Source organism: Odontesthes bonariensis, chromosome 21, assembly GCF_027942865.1.
Source record: "Odontesthes bonariensis isolate fOdoBon6 chromosome 21, fOdoBon6.hap1, whole genome shotgun sequence".
Lineage (NCBI taxonomy): Eukaryota > Metazoa > Chordata > Actinopteri > Atheriniformes > Atherinopsidae > Odontesthes > Odontesthes bonariensis.
The window spans coordinates 33,407,967-33,412,820 of NC_134526.1; the positions used below are offsets into that span (position 1 = coordinate 33,407,967).

Sequence of the window (4,854 nt, forward strand, 5' to 3'; positions counted from 1 at the left end):
TCAAATAGCGCGCAGAAACGTCACCGTGAGCCTACTCCATCCAAAACACCAAGGGCCTTGAAAAAGTTTTGCAATAACCCTGCAAGTCCGGGAAGAAGGGCTGCCGTACCACGTCTCAACATCACCCAGGTATGTTTGCATTGTGACAAGCTCTTACCAACTTGGATGTAGCCAAAACATTTATGCATAGTCTCATCTTTTCACACATTTAATATTGCATCACCTGTTGGGGGCAGGCCAATGAATACGTTGGATGGTTTTCAAAATATGGCCATTTGATTTATGATCTTCCACCCTCTTTTTACGATTGAAAACCTGAGAAAATCGCGTTTAAAGTTTTTTGCCCGTTTTTTGCCGTTTGCCTGTAAAAATCAGTAACTAGCGCTAGCAAGTCTTGCTGTCCAGCAGCAGAGCTAAAATTGGACGCCACGAGAGTTTAAAGCTTTCGCGACTCTACTTTCTTTAGCGAATGACATTTTAAAACAAAAACACAGATCAACACACTACACTATACTACAGTACTACACGATACTAAAATTGTAATAAGACGATGACTTTTTTGACAATGACGAATATTGAGAGACTTTCTACGATTAGTTTAGGCTACACCAACACAGATAGCTAGTTTGACAGGAGTGATGGCTGGACCAATCGCGTGCACCAGTCACTCGAAACGTGACTTCCCGCCTATTGTGGGCCTTTGTGTCACTGTTTGTGTACATTTTTAAGCATTTTGATTGGTTTTATGAAGTAAGCAGAGATAGAGACGTTTCAGAGGTAAAGGCAAATCCTCAGAGGTAATAGGAACGGTAGACATTAACGGGAGAGGAGTCGATGAATTTGTTCAACCTGTTAAATTTTAACGCATTTAATACAACTTGCAAGTCAACTTGAATTGTAAAAGTATTAAGTAATGATATAATATGCTGCAAAGCTACTCCACACTCCATAAACAAAAACTTGGCAGGCCAGTTGTCAATGTTGTCGTCCTACATTGTAGACTATTATCATATTGATATTTCTGACTTCTTCTTTGTTTAACTTCTTTCAGGTGATTTCTGATCAAGAAGTGCACAAGGCTGAGAATGCTTTGTTAGTGAAACACAAAATGAACAAAAAATGGAAAGCAGTGGCCAAATTAATCATGAAGCATGAGGAGCTTTCACAGGAAGTGAAGGTCAGCATCCTTACAGTCATTGAAAGTGAATCCAGAACACTCTGCGACCCCAGCAAGAAATGCATGTTGTGGAGGTCTTCACCAGAAGATTTGAGTTCTTTCTCATTAAGCAGCCTTGAGTCAGACCTGCAGCGGCTCTCACCACTCCTCTTGTCCTTCTTTACAACCATCACAAAAAACTCACGCTTTGTCACCTGTGCTGCTGCTGCAATTGCATTAAGAGGTAGAGAAGATCGCTTGTCAGGTTTCGCTTACTACATAAACTGCATTCTCCAATATGGGGGTGCAAAGAAAGCCGTGTTTGAAAGGCTCAGCAAATTTGCCATTTCAACGACGTACAATAGTGCTATTGGAAAGCAAAAGGAATTGGTGAACAAGTTTGGATCTGGTCTTTGGTCATTGAAGAGGCAAAATGAAGAATTCCTGGCAATGGAAGCTGGGTGTCAGTCTGTCAGTCAAGAGCAGGACGAAACCTCCATAGACACCAGAAGGAAGTCTGAGATGTTACTCAGTGGTGTGTTCCGAAGCATGGAAGACCTTCAATTATCAGGTGAGAAGTAACACACAGACACAAACACACACACACACAAATAATGTCATGTACATGACATGTATTGGGTTATGTTGTCTTATGTGTACTTGTCTTTAATGTTTGACAACATCAGAGTTGGCTGAAAGCTGTGCCACAGATCAGGCTACACCAGAGGAAGAGGTTACGACCACATCAGAAGTGGCTGCAATGGAACAGGCAACATCAGATGAAGACGTGAGGACCACATCAGAGATGGTTGGAGTAAGTGCCGTGGACGAGGGTTCTGGACATGAGGATGTAAGGATCATATCCCAGTCGCTAGCGGAGAGATGCTCGACTCCACCACATACATATTCCATCATCTTCGATAATTTAGATTTTTTCAATGCACACACTACCAATCCACCATACACAGCAACAAGTCAATTCATTGGATACACCACATTGCTGTCCAGGACCGTATCCCCACTTATCACCTGGCTAATAACAAACCAATAGGAAATCTTCTGGACTATGACCTGAATTTGTCACTCCCTGGACCGAATGAACAAATGCAGATGCGAAGACAGTACATTGTTTTTACCAGCCGAATCCTGTCAAGTTATCTGTCTGTATTCAAGCCATTCTCCAACGTGGTTTTATGCCACATACCACATCAGTATTCAGCAGAAATGGCACAGCATTCCAATGGTGTAAGAACTTATAATAATTAGGGCCGGGACTTTAGCGCGTTAATTTCGATTAATTAACTACACACATATTAGCGCGTTAAAAAAATTAACGCATTTTAATCGCACACTATAATTTTTTTATTTTTTTATTTGTCATTTAATTTTAATTTATTCTTTTCAATACAGACGGATGGAAGCGTCGACAAGAGCGTGGTTGTGTGCAGATTATGCAACAAGGAATTCGCGTATCACCGCAGCGTATCAAGCCTCAAATATCACCTCAACGCTAAACATGTAGCAGCTAGCGTGGATGCTAACGGGGGCCCAACGCAGCTTAACATCCAAGATTCTATATACTGTGTTTTCATGCATGCTACATTCAGATTTCAAATAGGGATATGTTCTGTGTTTGTTGAAATATTGTTGAAAATGTTAATTTTCTAAAGGATAAAGTATATGCGATTAAAATGCGATTAATTTCGATTAATTAATTTCAAAGCCTGTAGTTAACTCGATTAAAAATTTTAATCGAGTCACAGCCCTAATAATAATATTACATTAATTCACTACACAAAACAATGTCAGTGTAGTGAAATTAATTGTGACTCCGTTTACATTTACAGTACCCATTAGGACTGCTTTTCAAAAACGAAAACAAATCAGCTGACTTGGCAGAAGTACTTCATCACTTTCAGAATACGTAAGCAAGGAGGGAAGGAGGGTCACACAATTCTTTCTATTCTAATAACTGTGAGCAGTGGATATAAAAACAAGTTCTTCTGTCTTAACTCTTTCGGTGCCATTGACGTCTATAGACGTCAATTGCGTTTTTTAACGGAGCGGGCTGGGGGACAATCTAGCGGAGTTTGTCACTAAATCTTAGGCTTGTAAACACTAAACAGAGAATATACTGGCAAAATTACCCGCAAGGTGGCAGCAGTGCCACTTTGCACAAAAAAAGAAGAAGCGTGTTTTCTCCGTTTTTTGGGTCAAACAGCTGTTTTTGGTGAAACCAACCTATGTTCTACTGTCTATTACTAAAGGACTGAAAATGGTAGAAACAAACTTTTTTTTCCTGATGAAAGAAGAGAGTCACTCTTTCGTTTGGTAATTTCGGTGTGTACATAGTCATAAGACACTTTTCTGTGGGTCTTGGAAAATCAGTCAAAATACTGTAAAACACTTGGCAGTATGGGTCTCTCTGAAATGAAAATGGCTGGCAGCCAATGAGTTAATTGTAGGTATGTACCAAAACGGCCTGATGGAATTTCAACTATTTTGGTCGGAGGCGACAGGCTCTCTGAAGCGAATAGCAGAAACCTACAGTGGGCCTATGCTAATGGTCTGAACATGGAGGAGAGATTTGATGGCATGGAGTTCATGTTTGAGGACTGGCATGCCATTAGGATGCTATTTCAAGTGAGTAATGTATTGCAATGTGACATGAAATGTGTTTGCTGCAACTGTTATATTCAGTTCATTCATTATTTCATTTAAGACAGTAGGTCATAGTTGAAGAGTGTTTGTACTGCTATAAAAAAAAACACAGTATTCACATAAAGGTGTAATAAAGTTACAAAGTTTTTGCCTAGGAATCTGGACGCCCATTGTGGAAGCAAATTTAATTTGCCAACCTTTATCTGGGATTGTTCCTTAATGGTCCCTGGTTTTACTATTGTCTTTTTTCTCTTTTTTTTTCTTTTGTTAACTTAGATCCACTATAAAGTGTTCTTCAGCGAAAAATCTGCAAAGGACCATGGGACACTGTGCGCTAACATGACAAAGTTGAGGTAAAGCTGCAGTAAGTCGCTTTGGTTAAAAAGCGTCAGCCAAATGTAATGTAAATGTAATGTAATGTAGTGACACTATGAATGAATTTATGACACTACATGAATTTAGTTTTTTTTTCTTTTGGTTGTGAAATAAATTTGAAATCAACAGGAATTCATTTGATTTTGCTGGCTAATGTTAATTAATAAGTTAATAAGTTCAAAAGGAGAGTGATAGTGCTACATAGAAAGAATAGTGTACAAACTATCAACTAACATTTCTTTGTATCACAGGTGCAGCAATACGAAACAGGGGCCCAAGGGTGCCTACAGCGCATACAAACATTTCGTTATCACAGACACTAATGCACTGCTTCTGACGGCTGCCATGGAGCACTTTGGCCTGAAGGATATAGAAGGAAAATAGGGTGTTATGAAATGGGACATCAATGCTTTAAAAATTAACTGTTTGGGAAGAGGGAAGATTGTAAACCTTTGCTTTTGTTTGTGGTTTCTTCCATGTGACTTAGAAACCCCAGAATCGTTTGTTCCGGAGGAAATTGCATCAGGATCAACAGACATGAGGCGAACATGGTTGCATGCCAAATCTGCCGAGGTGGTCGATAAGTACATCCTGCTTGGGAATGTGGTAGAGGCTGTGACTGGTCTCGGCGAAGCATCTGTGACATTGACTCGGGCAAAGCA

General features: G+C 39.9%; 1 long non-coding RNA gene across 2 annotated transcripts; it reads left to right on the forward strand.

Moving 5' to 3' along the window:
• Nucleotides 1-3,716: 3,716 nt before the first annotated feature.
• Nucleotides 3,717-4,542, forward strand: LOC142371227 (uncharacterized). Of its 2 annotated transcripts, none has more exons than XR_012767989.1 (3): nucleotides 3,717-3,799; nucleotides 4,094-4,181; nucleotides 4,444-4,542. It is a non-coding gene; the product is annotated as an uncharacterized LOC142371227 (long non-coding RNA). The 2 variants fall into 2 exon arrangements; XR_012767988.1 differs by having other exon boundaries at nucleotides 4,094-4,170.
• The last annotated feature ends 312 nt before the right edge of the window (nucleotides 4,543-4,854 follow it).